We start from the raw sequence: 19,979 nt of genomic DNA on the forward strand, positions 1-19,979 counted from the left end.
TTCGCGAGGCGCGCCTCGATCGAGGAAAGGATTTTTTCGATTATTTTCTGATCACTCACTTACTTTACACTATTGATTCACGATATACCGTGATCCTCAATATTTAAAATATTCTCTCTGACAGAGATATCTATCTGTCTATTAATCCACAGCAACCCATATCGCATCGTGAACAATCCCCTAACCGCAAAATCTAAATCTTCAAAGCGTTCAAAACGATAAACCTAAATCTTACACCTTAATCCCATCCCCTAAAATCCTCTTCTAATATCTAAAATATTCACTCTCACACTCCTTCTTAATCGATCATCCCTTCTTCCTTATCACTAATCCCCCAACGTCTAAAATATTTAATGTTCTAAAACATTTCTCCACTCCTCTATTATACATCCATCGTCAACCACCCGGCAATCCAAAACTTCAACGCACACCCAACCATGTATATCTCCCAAGCGCAAAAACTTCCCAATCCTTCCCCACCACTCGCTCTTAATGCCCTCCCCTACCTCCTTCCTCGCCCCGTCCAACTTCATTATCGTTTTCCAGATGCGCGTCGAGGTCGCTTCGCACGCTCGCTCGTTCGCTCGCTCGCTTGGCGAGAAATTAATCGGCAAGAAAGTTATATTGCCTGTTGCGGTGCGAGCCGGCACACACGTACGCGGCGCATACACGTCGCCGCGATGGTGCGCCGCCAACACGGGTAAGCGGCACTTTAGTACACCCTGGAGGAATCAGCTGATCGATCCCCACTCCTTTCGCCCGTGGCCGCTATCCTTCTTTCGTCCGACCGATGGCGCTGGAAACTTCGCTCCACGACAGGGAGATACGACTCCCTTGAAAAACGTTTCGCGAACGTGTGTGTGCGTTTGGCGCTTAGGATCATGGATGTCGGAGTGGATATTCGAAAAAATGTTGCTGCCTCTGGCGAATAGATCGTTCCATGGCGAGCCATGGTAAATTGTGTCGTTGCGCTGCGCGCATCCTCTTTTTCTCCTTCTCCTCCTTCCTCGTTTTTCCTTCTCTTTTTTTCTCCTCTCCCTCGTTCCGCTTCGATGCTCGTTAAAATGCGAACTCGTATATTTTGATGCGCGTACGTGTATTCGAGAGAAAATGTCGGGGAATTTTTATAATTTTTGAAAGAATTGTAAAAACGAAGAAACGTTTTTATTTAGAGGATAACAATGTGAAATGTGTGTGAAAATTCGTTCGAGAAGGTAGAAAGTGGGGGGAAATAAGAGGAGGAGAGAGAGTAAACGTTCCATGAAACGTTTTATGGGACGATTTGAGGGAGGCGCTTTATATAAACCGAAGGATGAAGCGAAAATGGCGGGGATGGGGGATTTCTTTGTTGCTAATTAATCGGATGTAAGTCGGATAACAAAGTGATCCTCCTCCCCCTCCTCGAGCTGTCCTCGTGGTTTTGACACTTGATGAAGAATGCGACCGAGCGACCTCTCCCCCTTCCGCCATTGTACCCACTTTTGACACGTCGCGCCGCTTTTTAACCCCCCTTCGTGTGAAAAATCGTCCGGAATTATCTCTGCCCGCCAAGTCGGCCGGCCCCTGTCTTCCACTCTTCATCATTTATTAAAGTTTAACGTTCGGGTCACCGAAAATTTCTTCCAGACTATGTAATGGTTTCGGTATAATCTGTCAGTTCCAACAAATTTCGAATAAAAAGGGGAGAAAGAGAGAAGGAAATTTCTTGCGTCTTAATCTTATTTAATTTAATAGCTACGCTACGATTTTTCTTTCGTGTCTTTGAAAATATTCCTCTTTATATCTATTTATTTTTAGGTTTCTTCGTTGTACTCGAAATTTTTTGAGATCCTTGACGAAATTGAAACTTCTTTTTATTATCTTTGAGACTCGAAATTGAAATAAACAAATGAATAACAAATTGTTTGAATTATTATTTTTATTAAAATTATTATACAATCTGATTGTATCGTAAACTCTATGAACACATATTTCCTTAAACGCTGCAATATGGATAGTTCGGAAAATACTTTGCCGAAATTGCGTGCATATTATCGAACGAAAGTTCAAGATCGCGCGTTCGAATATTTGTTGAATGAAGCACTATTTAGATTCGATTTGTTACAACACAAATGGTTGTGTAAAGTTGTTAAAGTTATACGCAGTCGATTAACTGCATACATTCCAGAATTTATAACGTTATGATTCGATAATCTCGATAATGAACAATCGTAGAAAATATTGCGGACGAATTTTTATTTTTCGACGCGAAGTGGTGGGAATTTATCGATCGTCCCTCTCACCCCCCCCCCCCGCCCCTCCTCTCCCCCCTCCGAGCGTGAATTTTGATTATTTAAAATCGAAGACGCACTGGAATCGGAATGCGAGAATGAATTCGCGGAATGCACGAGATCCAAAGTAGATTGGATATAGGAAAAGTGTACGTGTCTTTTCGTGACTAGGATACACGTCTTTTAAGTGCAAAGAATGCACGACGAGGAGTTCACCCCCCCCTCCTCGGAGAGGAATCTCGTTGATTCTCGCGCAGGGAATATATTCTCAAATAGAGATAGATATGGAAAAAAAAGGAAAAAAAGAGAAAGAGAGAGAGAGAAATATGAAATGTAAAGCGGAGAAATATTTCTTCGATATCCTTCTCTCCCTATTTCTTCATCAATCGAAACGGGAAAAGAAATTGCGAATAATACTTTATCGACGCGGAAATTTCCAAATTATTCCCCATTTTCCTCGACAATATGAATATGATTCTGTTTTTTTTTTTTTTTTTTTTTTTTTTCTTAACAAAAGTACAAAATCCAAAATTCGAAAATTTCGATTCGAATCTCTGTGAATCAAACTGCACGAAATTACACAGAAAATTTAGACAGAATTTACACAGAAAAAAATATCATTGATAAAAGTATATTTCCTATATTTCTCTTTCATTATCACGAATTACGTATAGTATCGTAAGGTTAAAAAGAAATCGAGGAAAAGAAAGAAAGAAAGAAAAACCAAGAGGAATTCCGCTTTCTATTTGTATACGTAGTCGAGTGTATCCTTTTTCTCTCTCTTTCTCTAGCGACCTATATTCCTCGAGAGCATGCCTTTCATCATCAGTCTGTGCACGGTCTCGGCTCGGATGACGACGAAACTCGACGAATTTATAGCGTGTTTTCAACCGAGGCCCCGAGTATCCCTTCCAACACACCCGTGTATACACTCTTGAACGGTGACCAACCAATGAAGCTTGTGCACGTTGATCGCCATCTGCGCAGCCCACGTGCCCAATGTGGATTTGTCGTTTCCACGCGTACCTTCATACCTATAATACAGATATCTGGTGATTTATCGCTGGATGACCGATCGTCACTCGTTTCACGAACAAAATCCGTCCAGTTTTCGAGAGTTTGTTACTCTCCCTTCTTTTGTACGAGTGGAGTGCATCTAATTCAATTTTGTGTCTTTTCGGATTTCGGGATAGGAAACGTACAGTGTTGTGTATTTCGATAAAGCGTTATACGTTATGAAGAAAAGGAATATTTAGAAAGCGAATATATTTCGATGATATATTCCCTCTCCTCCCTAATTTTTTTGGAGAACTTTTATAATCCATAATTAATCATATTTCGAATCAAATTTTCGAGCGAATGTGTGTTTTATTCGAAAATTTAAAAAAAAAAAAATGTTCTTCGTTGTATAGAATTTGATTTGTTTCTTCGTTTTCTTTCTTGTTTAATCGAACGATTGGAATAAAAGCAATCGATTTGAGATCGTCTTGTTAAAAAAAAAAAAAAAAAGAAGAGGAAACAAAAACGGAAAACAGCAGTTTCGAGTACAAAAGGCATCCGGAATTGTGAAACGACGATAGATCTTTTTTTACAAAGGGAAACGATCGATCAAACATCGATTAATAATCTCGATTATTATTCGCTTGTTGACTTTGTTATTAGATAGAGGAATCGAACCATCAAAGCGAGCGGATCGTTGTAGATGTTCGATGCAGAAAAGATAAAAAACAAAAAAAAAAAAAAAAGAACAAAAAAACAAAAAAGAGATTGTTGATTAAACGCGTAGCAAGCGTATGAAATAAAGTGATCCAACGGTTTCAAACTGGATACGCAACTCGTGCTTTTCAATCGCGACTCGCGCAAACAATCTGTAAAATCGAAATCGGGACGCTGGCTATTAAAATATCAACGGATAAATTCGTGACCATTGACAATATCGAAAGAATCAATGGCGGGGGAAAAAAAATTAAAAAGCGCGATTAACCGAAAAAGCGGAAGCGATAATGATGCAAACCAAATTCCGCCATTATGCTCGAACGAAGTGAAATTGGAACACGTGCGCCATTATTTTGCGAATTTCGTCGAGCTTTGTTGCTGTAACGTTCGATAGTTTCGATAGCTTCCAGTTTTAGAAATGTCGTGACTTTGCAATATTGAAAAGTTGGGACAACCTAACCTCAAAAATAATTTTATCCTAACTTCATTAGGCGATTGATCTCAAAATTTGATAATTTAATTGTATAATTTATAAAAAAAATTATATTATTTTTTTTTTATATCATAGAGAAAAATTTGTATCGTTGAATTCTTCGAATTTATCGCTTTAATTTCGTTAAATAGGATTTCTATCTTTCGAGTCTTTTTCTTCAACGATAGGGTCGTTGAAGCAACCTCTTTTTACGAATGTGTGGCACTCGATTCTGCTAGGATAACTCTCGAGGTTAACCATAAAAGTGTCCGAATTGATTTAAGAACTAAAGGATTTAAGATCCAAAAGTAAAAAGAAAGTGGTTTTCTTTCTTATTTTTCTGCTATTTTATCGTAATGTGATAGTTTTTATTATTTTAGTTTTTGTCATAAATAAGCACGTGTCCAAAATTTAATTTAAGAAAAATAAATACAGGAGATTCTACTCGATTTATTTTAATTTATTTTTATAAAAATTCTGTATTTATAAATTAACAATTTTCATTTGATTTATTGCACAAATTAACTTTATTACTCATTGTATACTTTATTACTCATTGTTTCGAATGAAATTGCTCATAAAAAATTCGTATTTATTCCGAATCCTCTGTTAATAAAAGTTTATGACTTTATGCTTGAGCAACCCTTCGTCAAAAACGGTAGGTGTCGGGATAATAATTTTTTATTATCCTTCCGTGGATATTATCCTTATGCGTCCCTGAGTGGACAAAATTTCTATCACCATTTATTATTCTGGACCATCTCCAGAATAGACTATTAGAAACTCTGAGAATTGATATTCATCGTATATTTTTTCATGGGTGATAATCCCATATTTTTAAGCAATATTTTTTCAAAAAAGTGAAACACGAATCGTCGTCGAATATTAATTTTATTTCAGGAATTATTTATTTGTACATGGAAATGTATGGAAATTAACTGCATTCACGAGTTTATATTAAAATATTTAACTCGCATCGATTATTCCAAAACTGATTTAGAGATATTATTAATACATGTGGCGATCTTTAAATTGGTTGATCTACTTGTTCGACCGTGATTGTCTTATTCCACTTTACTGTTCTATTTCTTTTCATAACCCATAATATTTCCGCGTTTCAAAGATAAGATTAAGGGCATAGTAATTTTCAAAAAATAAAAAATAAAGATCATTTGTCAATGTTTATTTCTTAAGAAATGAGATCAGAAGTTCGTAATTACTAGTTGCGAATTAATTAACTTAAAACTATGGCAATTAAACTTAGATCGAGTTTTGTCATTTGTTCGAGAATGTTGTATAATTATCTTAAAATACTGTTTGAATTATTCTTCAAACAATTGAGAAGCAATTAAAAATAGTTACTTCTCTTTCGTTTGCGAATTTTTGAATAAATTAAATATATATAAATACGTGTTAAAATTTTTAACTTTTTTTTTTTTTGCATAAAAATCAAGTATTTTCTCGTGCAATGATATTTAACAAATTGAAAAGATCATATCGATATTAATATCCTTGCGATCAGATTCTTTTAACAGAATTAATAAAACTGCTTCTCTCTGGGAGCAACGATATTGAAAACACGGATTCGTATCAAACGGACAAATATTATTCATAAGCAATCCACTCTCGATGAACTTAATTGAAATCAAAAGCAATTATGCCCGAACCACTTCCTTTATTATATATTTAAATAACTTCAACAAAAAATTGGATCGATACCGATACTTTTTTTTTTCTTCTGAAAATCATTTCGAAATGTTAAACAATATTTTTTATGCAATAACAAAATCAGAATCGATTGAAATTTCCAAGAGTACGGTGCCAATAAAATTACACGATATTTTTTTCTCGTATAATACGAACATTTTTTTTTTGCACGATATTGGATAAGGACACAACATTTCAGGAATTTAATATCTTTCGCCTTTCTATTCGAAAAATGTATTGATCCATCTCCACCCAGTACAAATAACTGCTGCCGCTTACACTTGCTACATTTTTGCTTCCCCGTCGTTTTTCCTTTTTTTTTAAATTTTTCAATCTCATACGTTACTGAGAATATCTCTTCGTCTTTGTCAATCCCTTTTCAAATATTTATTCATAATTCGATTTTCCATCGTCCAATTTTTATTCCATCATCCAACTCGCTAACATTCCATTTTTTCTAATTTGAAAAAAAATTCAAATATCATCTTCAACTTCTGTATTCCATCGTTCATAAAAAAAAAATCGATCCATTAGTAACTATATTAATTAAGGTAGGTCACCTTAAGTTAGATCACTCTATATCCACCATGTCCCTATATCCGCTTTCAAATATCTCTGCCGTGTTACTGATCAAATAAGCGCGGGAAAAGGCAAATGGAAGGAGGCCAGCTGTACTGATCCAGGCGTGTATAGCTGGAACCGCTATAATTACGGGTAGAAATGCAGAGAGAGAGAGAGAGAGAGAGAAAGAGCATACGGCACACTCGCGTTATCGAACGATCGCGCGCATTTACGCGGCGAGAACGGGCCAGCAGCGTACGGTCTGCTCTCGACTCAATAGGACAGAGTTTACCGGAGCGTGAAAACGCTCGTGGACGGTATTTGCGCATACACGAGTTATTCGCCGGCAAAAATCCTGCCGCCTGATGCAGCGAGTTATTGTGCTCCGCCGGGTGCAATCTCGGTCAACTTCGGCCCACACCGAATTTTCGCCGCCGATTTATCGATACTTCGCGCACCCACACACGATCCTCTCCGTTCGAGTGGCGCAACGATGGGTCTCGGCGTTTTTTCTTTTAGTTTTACGACACGAGCGCCACCGTTCTGCGTGACTGAGACACACTCGTGCACAACGATTCGTTGGGACGCGCATGTTTCGATGTGTGACGATTTGCGGATTCGAAAGTGGTTGATGAAATATTTAATAGTTTTAGTTCGAGATTACGTTACATAAGTGGATAAATTGCAAAGAAAGAATGAAATATTTCCATTCTGTAAGCCTTTCGATTTACTTTATTATGTAGGTTAAGAAGAAAATTTCGTTGAAATTCACTGTGACGTGTTGTAGATTCCGAATGTTCAGAAAAGTGCATGGTGAAATATTAAATTGTGTAGTACGGTTCGAGGTTAGATGAAATGGAAGATTCGGTGGTTTTGATGGAATTTGTTTGGACAAACGATTAGGTATAGACGTGATTTAGGTGAAGTTGGATAGATTAGAGGGAGTGGTAATGGGAAATTAGAGGTTAGTTTAGCATTTGCTTCGAATTTGATAGTATCCAATTTTGGCTGCACCAGTAAACGATTTATTGACTAATCAATATGTTAATGCGCTATTAACATACTAGAAAATGATCTAGAAATATTTGTACGTTTACAAATACTGTTTATAAAATAGAATTTTTTGATCTCTTTTAAATTTCAATTTATACTATATTATCAAATCGATAATTTTATTTAAATGCTTTTTATGACAAATATTTTGTGAGTTAAATTTGACTAGTAAAAATTTTCTAACATAAAATTCTCGTTCTCGCTCATTAATTATATGCTAAACAATGTTATTTGATTTTATTCGATCGACCATTTTGAAGCTCGTAATACGTCCTAGATAGGAACCATAAAGTGTCGCAAAGCGGCGATTTATCGAGTCAACTCTCGATATATAAACAAAATCGTTTGCATTATTCCATGCGCATTTGAATAATGGTTTTCGTTTTGCAATTCGATTTCGAAGCGGAACTGTACATTAAACGAGCATGACTTTTCTAGCTCTCATTGATCATTGGCAGAAATATGGAAGGGCGGAACTATGAAGCATGTTAAAAAACAACGGTATTTAATAACAGTTGAATGATAGTATTGTACAATTCATATGTAAATATGAATGGAGAAAAATTTTTTGTCATTCAATCATGGTATCTTTTTAAAAAAACTTTTATGAAACATTATTTTATGCATCAGATAATTTCCGAACTTAATGTAACAACCTTATAAATCTTATAATTCTAAATAAAATAACGTTAGTTTTATTCCGTCTTTAATATTACCTATAATTAAATGTATCATTTCACGAGAAACTAGTTAAACTCAAGTGAATTGTACTTTATTATCTTGACCTCGATATTTAATAAAATTTGTAAACAAGCTTGTGAAACTTTCTAATATCTGATTTTAATAATACTTCTTTTCGTAGAAAGTTGACTCTTTTATAAACTTGAGCAAAACACTTTGTAATTATGTAAGAGAAGAAAGTTTTCATAGATGATATTAGATTTTTTTCCAATTGTTGTGAAAAATCAACATTTTATTATGGATTCGTTGATCGATTCGTGATCTTGTAATCTGAAACACGATATTCGTCGTAAGTTTAACGCGAGGGTGAAAAATTTTCAATAAAAGTTGATGAATGACCGTGTGTCAGCAGAAACAATGCAGGCCGGCTTGTAAATTAATGGACACGACTGACAGGAAATACGTGGCCATGAAATATGTACCATTGAACCGGTTTAATTAATCGAATCTTTATGCGATCAATTTTTGACGTCTCACGACCTAAATGCACGAAATTATCATATATTACATATCTGTATTTATTTTTCAAACAGATACCAAAAATTATTTTTCTTTTTTTTCTTTTTTAAAGAAAATGGTGCAAATAAAATACAAAATTCAAATTTAAAGTTTTACGACCAAGAAATTTTATAAAAAAGAAAAAAGCAAAATGTGAAATTATTGATTATAAAGATTTTTGTTATACACATATTATTATTTATTTAGATATAGACTTTAAAAAAATGAATAAAGAAAATAATGAATAAAAATTAAGTTTCAAGTTCGTTTAAAATTAAACACCCACAGCTATCGTGTATTAGATGGTTCATCGACACTAGCGCCACTATAAGTCACACGTGTCCAGTAACTCATTATGTATACCAAACCACAATTTCATTAAAAGCACTTTTTATAAGACATACGAAAATTTTCATAAACAACTGTAGACGAAACAAAAATTTATATAAAGTAAAAGCGTAAAGTATAAATATAAAATAAATTAACGTTGAATTATATTATACATTTTAACAAATTGGTCAACAAATTCAATCATTTTTCACAGATCACGAGAATATTTGAAACATCACGAGTTCGATAATCGTCGTAACTTTCTTCGTCTCGTAAAATATTTGATTATTTATGTCGTCCAGTAAATCATCACTTTCGCTGATAGAACTACCCTAACTCTCTAAACGCTTTTCCTCGTCGAGTATCGTGTCTCTTCTCTCTACAACCATTCGTCTCCTAACAGGACTTATCCGTTAGTTGCCCACTTCGTTCCTTTCCTAATGCTTAATCTTCGTAGAAATTGCCTCGTCCGTTTGATATTCAGCGAAAAATTGAACTCTGGAATTGCAAAATGTCACGATGAAAATCTGTCGAAGATGTTACGACTGAATTGATGAAAGCGGAATACAAATACGAGAAAAATGTTTCTTCTCTGCGTTTTTTTTTTTATCTATCGTGAAATTTATTTTTTTTTTGTCATAATTGTTGCCGTCTAAACATTTATCAACATCGAATAAATATTTTTTATACTCGTGAGATATATATATTATTGTATTTTCTTTGCTTGATATAATATTAATTTTATATGGTAAATTTATATTTTAAAATAATGTTATTTCTTCGTTGTACATATTTATCATTTACATAATTGATAATTCCGGTTTTATATTACCGTATATTCAGGGAACAACTGTTTTCGTGGACTGAGTTTGGATCACGTTTTGTGGAACATGGACTTCTGCCATAATAGTAACTCTCTATATCTGGTATATATCTATACATATAAACTATATAAGAAAGTGCACTTATCCACACCACGAAATTATCTCCGAAATTGTTGGTTGTTTTAACGAAGGTATCTCGGATATCTGAGAACGAAGATTCTTCGTTTGCAGCTTTAAGTTTGCTTTAGGTTTCTCAACGAAATTGCATCGAGAGATCTACAGTATAGATTGATGTTTACAGTATTGTGATAAAATATTATTTTATCATAAAAGCAAAAGTTTTAATTGACGTTCTTGAATCTACACATTAATTGCTTGTCACAATGAAGAAAATTAATAACGATGATACAATGTAATTCTGTTATTGTTTTTACGATATTCGAAATCTAACTATTTCAAAATATTATTATGAAGAAAAAAAATTTTTCAAAAATATTTCTTCCTTATCCATTGTTCCGATGTATATAGTCCTCTTTACATCCTCGTAAATCTCGCTATTCTGAAACACAACAAAGCGTACAACACTGTATACGTCCTATAAACTCTTATCCATTCAATATCTTCAACAATGTTCACGCATGTCAAAAGCCTACTGTTATATCCACGCATTCACATGCGCGCACATATACACACGTGCGCTATTCCTTTCCAAAAACTGGTATCCACAAAGAGAAGCAACAAAATACTTTCATCCCAGTGATATTTCACGGTCGGTTGCCGCCGACCTTGATGTCACACTCCGCCGCTCGTATATCATTATCCTTGTCTCATTTAAGCCGAATTAGTTACGAGCGAATTCACGCGAATCGTTCCGTATTTTCGCCACGTTAAATTTCACCTAATAACACACGCGGCCCGTTTATTTTCATCGCCGTGATCTTAGGAGGCCGTGACTTTATCTTCGACGCCATTCGATTACATGCGAAAAATCATACTTGCTTCTTATCAAACTCCCAAGATAAGGTTATTGATCCTTTTTTTTTTCTGTAATGATAGAGTGATATATTCGATCTTCTACCCTATGAATACGAATGATGAAAAAAATTATTAACGATACATAAAAAGTATTAATTTTTCGTGAATGATGAACGAATCGATTTCTAATATTCTTTTTAAAATTCTTTTTTTTATTTTCTACTTGAATTTACATCTTGGCGCTAGTATCACTATTGGATATCTTGTAAAATAATGGATATGTATGTACAATATCTTTATCTCTACATCTATTGACCTTCATTTCTACGTATCGATCGAAATTCTGACAACCATCAGTAGCTGCTTAGTGTGGCAAATGGAACAGCTACTAAATTCGTGGATTACTCGACGTGTAGGTTCATTCGAGTTTGCTAAGATATTCCATGTGACGATCACGATGCCGCTATTCAACTGTAATCACACGTCGAGTTCCCTTTATACAGAGCACTAGTACTGCCAGTAGTACTCTGCTTGCATTAATATCTCTGGAACATCAGTCGAGAGGTTTATTTGACAAGTGTACTGTTGTAGATTGCAGATAAGATATTAATCTGTAATAAGAAATATAAAAATGAAGTGAAAAAAACTTTATACATTCATATTTATCAGTATAATTTTATAAATGCTTTTTTAAATGTTTAATTAAATTACACTAGTTCATAATTTTAATACAAAACTGCAACCATATAATTGAATTAAAATGTTACAGATAGTTTTAGAAAGATATTGTTCCTTAAAGATCTATTCACATGATCGTAAAGAAAAATTAGTAATGCGTTTTGATGACATATTCGATATGGCGAGAATCGTTGCATTACAAATCAGATAAAGAACATATCTTTAACGAACATGCACGTAATAAAATAGAATGTCACGTAATAAAGTTGTAGTTTTCAACATCAACACACAATGTATTGGATTATACAACTTGATGAACTTTTTATTCAGACTTATAAATTACTGTATTTCGCGTTCCGAAATATATAAACTCGAACCACACTTGAACCATTTCATAACCTCACTTCATCGTTTCCGCCAATCACGCGTCAAATTTCACTCTTCGTATCGTATTTTCACCTCGACTATACAATCTAACTTTCTCTATAAACACAGATCGATAGATGCACGATTTTAATCCGGCATTGACAAACGAAAGGAAGACGGTAATTTCGTGGACTGTTTATTTTCCGCGATGCAACTACGTCTTAACTATACGCCGCCACCGTAAACCTTGGCTTATCTGGAATTTATAGTAAAGCGGGTCGTTTCTTCGGATCGACCAGCAACTTCACTCGGTACAACCATTAAACTCGGCACCAGGTAAAGCTTTACTTTCCTCAGGATGCGCTACGAGCCCCAGCCGATTCGTTACATGGTGCTCGATGTCGCGCGCCAGGAAATACGACGCTTCGTTTCCCCCACTCTTTCTGTGACAGATGTTTTCTCTTTCCTTTCCATCTCTCCTTTACTATCATGTGATTATCGCGAATCGAAAATAGATTGTTCAAACGGAGAATTGCTAATCATCGAAGATCTCTTCAGAGGCGTATATATATACGTAGACGTTTATTTTTTTTTTACTAAAATTAAAATTATTTTAAGTAAAAGTGAAAGAGAAAAAAATTAAAATTTGTTGAAGAATTTTTCATAGAGTCATTGCAGAGATAGAGAATTTAATAATAAAAACAAAAGAAAGCAGGAATAATATTTTATTTTATTTGATAATCATTAGTTTGAAAATATTATAACGATGTTTTTCATGTCTTATAGTGTTTCTAAAGTAGCTAAATCTAATTAACCTAGGAAAACTTATGATAAAGCAGTGATTATGAAAATTATGAAAATTATTTTTTCGTGAATTGAACAAGGAGAAGAAATCAATTTGGTTTTGAACTCTATATGATTTTTGAGTCGTTCCAGTTTAAGAAAAGGGTTGTTGATCGATGGAAGAAAATGGTGTCGCATGAATACATTGGGTATTAATTGCACTTGTCTGTGACGAATGTCGGGTTTGGCGCGATTATAGTTCGCAAATTGAGGCTGAATCGCTTGTGACGTATTATTTCTACATAGCCTAGTATTAGAGAAAAGTATAGGCTCTCTTGAATTTCTAGTTCTATTATACAAATGTATTCTTGACCTGTCTGAAATGATCAACAATTTGATGGCAATTGAATATATTATTAACGTATAATGTGTTACTATTAATGTTTGCAATGTTTGCAATGGAATATAAATGAAAATAGATCAATATTTTGATTAAATATAATAAATTGTTTGCTTGTTTTATTGAAATGTTATTTGGAAAATTGTTTATTTTATTCCTATTTTATTTATTTTATTTCCTATTTTATTGTATTTCCTATAATAAATCTTTTGTACTAATCCAGTGTGACATTTTTCTTGAAATTTCAGATGAAAACGTGTATATAAATTTCCAACACCCAATCAGATACTCGAGAATTCACTGAACACAATACACCTTTCTACCATCTATCGAGGACAATAAAAGTGATGAGAAGATAAAATCACATTTCGATATTGACAATCATTTTGTGAAGTCAATTAAAAAAAAACAGAAGAAAGAAAATAATTATCTCTTCAATCCCTTCAGAGTTCTCTTCGGTCGATTTTTAATTAACCCCTCGTTAATGTCGCGATCAACTCGTAATGAACGTCGAACGATCGTCACGGACGATGATTCGGAAACGATACCAAAATGAAAGCTTGTCCTGCTCGGTGGCTAAAGAGAGCACCACTCACAATAATTGGAAGCGATTTGCATGCTGCGAATCTCGAATGCATCCAATGTAGATCGATGCCACAGAGATGCTAGCCTCGCGTCGATCTTTAGGCCATGTGTTTTTTTTCGTCGATACAATTTTCAATTCAATCATTCAATTTCATACCTTTCTAAATTTTAACAAAAATAATTCCATAGTATAATTTTCATCTGAAAATGAAATAATTTTCTGAATAATTTCATTCTTTTTCTATGATTAATCTCATAGAAGAAAAAAGTATTTTATTATCGTATGTTGAATAATTGAATAATTGAATAAATTAAGATTTAATAGTATAAAAGAGACGCTAGTATGCTTTTTGATACAAATATGTTTCTCTGGTGGCAAATATAGAACGAGAAAATGTAAATTAAAAATGTAAATCTACACAATAATTACGTTCTCGGATATGTAGATCACTACTACTTTGTTTTACCACCAACAGAGGGCTACGATTCTCACAACTACTTTATATTACTTACTTTATATATTTCTTTCTATAAAAAGCAATCTATATCACGATCAAACTATATACATTTACAGGATAGCGACATTGTCCTTTGTTCTTATCTTTTCGTTTTCTTCGTACCTATGTGTCCCTGATTCTTTCGAAATTCAATTCTAGGGAACACTAGACGAAGGAAGCAAAGAGAAAATAATGTTTAAGAGATGATTAAAAGTCTCCAGGACGTGATATTAATATAAAAGCGTTAGTTGAGCAGAATACGTACAATTTTCTTTATTTTATTACAGTAGGCAGCTTTGAAGTTGGGACACCAGGGACATTTTTGTCAGACGGATTGTAAACGCCAAGTGGAATAGCGTTTCTCGTAACACGATAAATGACCCTCGTTGCTCTTGAGACTTTTATGGAACGAGTACTTGTTGAAATAAGTATTAACAGAAACAGATTATAGGACTGTCCAAAGGAATTATCCGTTTTTGCATTGCATATAGAGATCCTTTTTATCCCGTTTTAGTAGTAGTTTAATGCTGCTTCTCGAGACGGATCCCTTTCGACGGAGAATATATCGGGGAGTCTAGTCCTCACGATGGTTAATTACAGCGATACTCTGGCTACAGAAGATCTTTCCGCATAAAATTATTTAGAGATTGAATGCATTGCAAAGAAAAATTAATGGTTGTGACAGTGGGATTTGGATGCTATTTTAAAGATAAGTCTTATGAATAATAATTTATGAGCTTGAAATTGAGATATTTTTATGTTTTAATATTAATATTGTCTCTCTTATGTGAAATAATGTTGAAAATAGTTGAAAAATGTTTTCATTTAATCTATTCTGACGAGTTAACAAGATATTTTTGAGTTTTTCTTCGAAGAATCTTTTTTTCCTCCTAGAATTATTCGAATTGGAACTGACATTATCGTTAAACTAGAACACCGACATAGAACGAGATAATTATCGTAGAATAATAAAACTCTCTTACCGTTTCCTCATTTATGTCGGATCCAACGAAAAATAATGTAATTCTTATCGAAATAAACTTTAATAACTTGGTTAAAATAATTTAAACGATTAAAACTAGTATAACACTTTCTGTGTAAATTATGATATGGTATTTTAATAATTATACATTCATAAATTCTTAATCGAATTTTATTATAATTTAATTATAACCATAAATATAAGAATAGATCTGAAACGTATAAATACAATACAACTTTTTTAATTAAAATAATCGAATTTGATTCAAACATTTCTTATTACAATACCAATAATAATCTAAAATATCAAGAATTATATAATTTATCATATTTTTAATTTAATCTCAATTCATATAAAATTCTCATCAATCATTGCAAATATCCTATCAAAATTTAATACAATTTTCCGTTTCAATCAAATAATTAATTTCCACGCTAATTCGTACTAGTGAATTCTATCAAATATTGATAATGAGGATATTTTCACCAATAAGAATACTCGATAACGCGACGGAGATTGTCGGGCAAGCGTAGCAAGAAATTAATTGTTGACCAATCCAGTAATCACTTGGCCCGTGTTTACGTAACACCGAGTGATCCGCGCTTTAATCACAAATGCTATTAGTTCATTGTAATCGGGCAGTTCGGTTGGATGTGCGCGTTATATTTGATCAGGTGGCGCATAGAATACCTGAGGAATCGATTTGGTTCTCGCATCGGAAAACGGTCACGGAATTCCTTTAATTGCGCGACCAAATCGAGCAGTTCGAACTGTCGTCCATAGTGAGATCTCCTATATAAATGTCAGTCGTTTAAAACCGGTGTCCATACACTGGAACGTGTTGAGATATGTATATATATATATACCGGCTCGTGAGTATTAACTTTGCCTATCATTAATGATTTTTTACAGTCGAAATAGAAAAAAGGCTGATCTCAATGATTTTTTAACATGTTGTCACAAGATCAACACATTAAGAAGTGCTGCGAAGATTTTATTTGTCGTTGTTTATTAACAATCTAACCCAAACTTAATATAAACTATTAGAAGAAATTAAATTAATTTTTGGTTAACGTCAATCAATTTACGTTAATTCCAAGTTTAATTTCACGTTGGATTAAAATTGAATAAAAATTCACTCAATTGTTAACCGATTTAACGAGAATCATTATATGCCCCAATTATCGTGGCAGAATCACATCGAGAGATGGCGTCTCGAGCGCGGATTATTTCTTGAGGTTAAGGTGCGAAGTTCTCGGCTTCGGATTCGAGAACTCGTTACCGCCACTGTGACAGGTTTAGTGTGTTCGCCAGATCGTTGATAAGCGGAGCCAAGTGGTACAATGCAAATTGCGCTATAAGTCGACGACGAAACGCAATATGGATAAAATGAATCCGGGGTTAACGAAAGTTATTTGAATTTCAGAGTGGCTGAAATCTTCAAGTCGGTACTCGGTTCCCTTCCATCGTAAAAGTTGAGGTTATATCGATTCGATGAGTTAGGTCGGGCATACTTTGATTTGTTTTTATTTATTTCCCGTTGAAGAAGTTGAGATATGATATTGAACGATTTAAAAGAGGATTTTTTAAAAGAAAATTGAAAGAAGAGATTGTTATTCTTTGTCGTTTGAAATTTAATTTATTTTATTATTTATCAAAGATCGGGTAAATTATTTTCGAACAAGAAATGATAAATTTTAGCGTCGTACGATAAATAAATAGAGTTCACAGGCAAGTTAAACTTGTCTCAAAGCTGAAAGGAGTTTCAAAATCTTGAAAGTTGTGGGCCAAAAAATTTCAAACTTTCGACACCTTCGAGACTTGGCAAAATTTGCAGGCTTGTACGAGACTACTAGTCACAGAGGTTTGCAAAAAGTTTCGAGACCTCTTCTGTTTCAGAGACTTAAACTTCAAACCATTTTAAACCTGCTTCTAACCTGCTTCAATAACTTAAATATTCCAAACTCATTTCACATTGGCAAACTATCTCAATTTCTATTTATATTCTAGCTGTTCCAAAAATAAATATATCGTTAATATTTAATCGTTTAATTAAATTACATCACATATTTATATTAGGAATTTAATAAAAAAAAAATATTTAAATGGAAAAAGTACAGAATCTATAAGTTGCACTTTTCCAATAATTAAAAATAATTCCATTGTCAATTTCCATCGATGATCTTTCTAATCCTCTTTGACTCTCAGTTGCTCACTTTACATCTCTTCGAATTCTGAACTCTGACCTCAACTCAACTACTCGAGCATACACGATTCCTCTGTCTCTTTCCCTCCCTTTATCCCTTTCTATCCCCTTCACTCTATGCAGACATTTCTACAAGACATTCTGACATTGGTTGCACACCGTCACCTCTATTATACGCGCTGGAAACATCAACACCTTCAAAAGGAAAGTTCACCGTGGCCATTATGAACGCGTTAATGTTTCAACCTCGAAATACACCGAAATGAGGTCACCGAAGGACCCGAGTTGTAATGGCACGTAATACATTAATAACGATAGAATGCACGAAAATAATAGACAGATACACACACGCAAATTTATCATCGGAATTAAAAGAAACGAAATTTAAATATACATATCTATCCTTCCGGCATTTTAAGTATTTTTCTATACTTCTTTCAACGAAAAAGGAGAGAGAGAGAGAGAGAGAAAAAGAAAAACTGATGCTAAAAAAGAACTAGTGTGATAGTCAATCTACCAGCAGAGACATCTCGCGTATCCCTGGTGAATCCTATCTCGAGACCATCAGAACCAAAAGAAGCTCGTCTCCCTGATCATACTCGCCTCTCCTTATCCACACACGGACACCTATTTCGAAGGATTTTGGAAATCGCGTCCGCATACGTGGTAAGTCTATCGAGGGATGCGGATGCAGCGATAAGGCTGCCTATAAATCCGCGGCAGGAGGGAGGTGAGGCGAGGAAGGCAGGAGGGATGGAAGGGCGCGTGGGTGGATCGCGACCCACCAGAGAAAGGATGGGAAAGAGAGAAGGAGGAAGGAGGTGGAGGGCTCGAGGGCGGAAGGGCTGCTGGCGGAGGGTGATGAGAGGTAGAACAGCGAGGGGGAGGGAGAAACTGGGGCAGTGCTATCGATGCATTCGGGTGAAACTCGTACTCTCCACTCCTTCTCCTCCTTCTCCTCTTCTGCTTCTTCCTCCCTTCATCATTCTCCTCCTACCCACTCACTCGCGAATCGTTTTCGGAACTACGTCCTTCTCTCCCCCCTCCAGCGCCACCTGTACCTCTGTCCACACGCGTATATACACGCGTGTGTGTGTGTATATATATATATATATATATACAGTTGGGCGACGGGGAGGGAGGAGGACTGTGGATGCAGCGGCAATAATCCAGCACCCGAGTCTGGACCCTCTTATTATACATACACGTACACCTGGGCGAAGCTTACGTTTGCATATCAGAGAGACAGAAGGCCACCGTCGACGGTTTTCAGCGACTTTTTTGTTTGCTCCCCGGAAACGAGTGTCCGACCGTCTCCTCCTCTCTCCCTTCCACCTCAAGCTCGGGCATAATCGATTTTGCCTGGCGACCCGACTCGAGAATACGCTCCGCCGGGACGCCCCGCTGCTAAGATCCTTTGCGTCGCTCGCTGAAATTCGATGCTTTTTCACCGAGCCTGCTCCTCCGTCCGCGCCGTTCTCTTCCTCTCCCTCTTGTCCCGCATTCCTCTTTGTATTCTTCTCCCTTTCTCACTCGTTTGGAGAAGGAAGGAAGGAAGCAGAGGAAAATCGCGTGGAGATTAGCGGGTTAAGATTAAATCGAAATATCGTATCGTATTGGAACGATGTTTGTTTTGTATATTGTGAGAAGCTATGTTTTCTTTTTATTTGATGAAATTTATTACGTCATTTTTGAACTTCTTGCGCGTTAAGGGAGAAAGAAGTTTTCGTTGTTATTAAAAATTATTTATAAGAATTTTTTATTCAAGTTTTTAAGTGTTTGTTTGCTTATTTTTAAGCTAATTTTACATTTTTAATTTCTTCTCTCGCTAACTAATACGATAGATGCCATAAATTCTCGAATTCCACTATTTTTCCACACACGCTGCCATTTCTCTCAAATATTTATCACCGACCGACATTCCCCCCCCACGCTTCCACCTACCCTACACAAACAAACATTTAAAACCGTACAAAACCTATCGGCTTATATTTATCGTATCTCTAAACTTGTAACCCAACTCGTGGAAATAATTATTAAATTGCAACGGTATAAATGCCATTACTTGACCATTGTAACCGTATTTTTGCTGATCGAATCGTATCGAGCACGGTTAAATTTATAATGCATCGATTGGAATTTTCACGTGGATAAGAATTTCCCGTTTATTTTTACCTTTGCTAAATTAAAATTAATAATAATTCGACCAAAGATACATTCGAAATAAACGAAAATTGGCGCGTAACAACGGTCGGTTCATTTCTTTTGGACATTTTTCAAAGATTTACGAAGTACAGAAGGCGGCAAGTTGTTAACGCTGGAATTCATATTTTCG

General features: G+C 35.0%; 1 protein-coding gene and 1 long non-coding RNA gene across 7 annotated transcripts in view; one reads left to right on the forward strand and one right to left on the reverse strand.

Moving 5' to 3' along the window:
- The window catches only part of LOC100871615 (uncharacterized), a 503,962-nt gene that overhangs the window by 154,465 nt on the left and 329,518 nt on the right, over positions 1–19,979 (forward strand). The window lies entirely within an intron of this gene.
- Positions 11,339–19,979, reverse strand: part of LOC147657154 (uncharacterized) — a 67,247-nt gene continuing 58,606 nt past the window's right edge. The window contains exon 3 of the long non-coding RNA XR_015292985.1: positions 11,339–11,758. This is a non-coding gene — a long non-coding RNA (uncharacterized LOC147657154). The remainder of the gene's footprint in view (positions 11,759–19,979) is intronic.

The sequence above is a fragment of the Apis florea genome, unplaced genomic scaffold (genome assembly GCF_048593485.1).
Source record: "Apis florea isolate Af1SG1 unplaced genomic scaffold, ASM4859348v1 contig_3203_pilon, whole genome shotgun sequence".
Classification (NCBI taxonomy): Eukaryota; Metazoa; Arthropoda; class Insecta; order Hymenoptera; family Apidae; genus Apis; species Apis florea.